Here is a 1544-nt window from a genome sequence, read left to right on the forward strand (position 1 = left end):
GAAATTAAGGCACATGCTTAAGATCATATGGAAATTTTCATTGTCTATGAAATTTTAAATTACACCCATCAGGAGAGTGATCAGATTAGGAGAACCTAGATCTGAGGACTTTAGATTTACCTTGGGCCATCTGGAACCATTACGTTCTCTGACAATTGCTGCAAATAAGGAACAAATAGACTGAGTTAAAAGAAACAGCACTTGGTTGGGTATAGTTTTACCACTACAATCACTGATTAAATAGAGAAAGAAATGCAATTTAATCATAATCTACACAAAACTGTACAAAAATTAACAGCAACAGAATTTGTAAGTAATATTTCTTTGTGGACTTATTATTTATTTACTTATTAATTCTGAATTTAATAATCACAGTTCAGTCTTCCTTTACAAATTTACTGCTTCACTGAGGTAAGAGTACCAGCCTGGGGATACATCTCAGTGGGAGGGAGTTTGTCTAGCATGTGTGAGGTCCTGGGTTCTAACTCCAGCATTAAGATAAATAATTAATCAGCCAAATAAAAGTTATTTGTAGTTGTATAAATTATAATGTTATTTTCAATAAGTTACTTGACTTTAATTACTTCTATAATCAGGATAATATGCATTTTCAAACTATGATAAAATTTAAATATTAATATAAGTAATGCATTACCTCATGCTAAATTAAAATGTGCACATTGCTGATAAGAAGTAGGATGTGCTCCCTGGCTTTCAGGAGACTGATTCTAAGGGGAGATTTATGATTACAGACAAAACACAGCAGTGAGAGAAGACAGACAGAACCTGCCAGAGTTTTACTTTATCTCGGGTGATGCTAAAATGTCATAGAGTACTTTAATTAGGAGTTTAGCTCCAGATGATATCCCTTATTTATAAAGCACTCTTTAAAACTTAGGGCTAAGCCAGTTGTAGCGGCACACACCTTTAATCCTGGAACTCAAGAGGCAGAGGTAGTGGATCTCTGTACATTTGAGGCCAACTTAGCCTACATAGTGAGTTCCAGGCCAGCTGGGGCTACAGGGAGACCCTGTCTCAGAAAATTTAAAAAATAAATTAAATAAACTCTAGGGCTAGAAGTATAGGTCAATGGTAGAATGCTTGCATGACATGTGTGAGGCTCTGGGCTCAATATATAGCTCTATGAAAACAAAATAAAGCAAAAAAATAAGATAAAAAGGGACCAGAGAAATGACTCAATGGTTAAGAGCACTGGCTGCTCTTTCAACCCTGCTTCAAATCCCAGCGCTCACATGCTGGCTAACAACTGTCAGTAACTCCAGTTCCAGGGGATCCAATGCCCTCTTCTGTCCTCAATGGGCACTGCATGACACAGGTGCACTTGAATACATGCAGGCACTATGTTCATACACATAAAATTTAAAAATATATAAATAAGCCGGGCATGGTGGCACATGCCTTTAATCCCAGCACTTGGGAGGCCAAAGCAGGTGGATCTCTGTGAGTTCAAGGCCAGCCTGGTCTACATAGTGAGTTCCAGGACAGCTGGGGCTACAGAGAGACCCTGTCTCAAAAAGACCAAA

General features: G+C 37.9%; 1 long non-coding RNA gene across 2 annotated transcripts in view; it reads right to left on the minus strand.

The window, feature by feature from the left end:
* The window catches only part of LOC115071811, an 11980-nt gene that overhangs the window by 749 nt on the left and 9687 nt on the right, over positions 1 to 1544 (minus strand). For both annotated transcript variants that reach the window (XR_003850884.1, XR_003850883.1), the window contains exon 2: positions 121 to 158. This is a non-coding gene — a long non-coding RNA (uncharacterized LOC115071811). The remainder of the gene's footprint in view (positions 1 to 120; positions 159 to 1544) is intronic.

The sequence above is a fragment of the Nannospalax galili genome, unplaced genomic scaffold (assembly GCF_000622305.1).
Source record: "Nannospalax galili isolate Female #2095 unplaced genomic scaffold, S.galili_v1.0 scaffold740, whole genome shotgun sequence".
NCBI lineage: Eukaryota > Metazoa > Chordata > Mammalia > Rodentia > Spalacidae > Nannospalax > Nannospalax galili.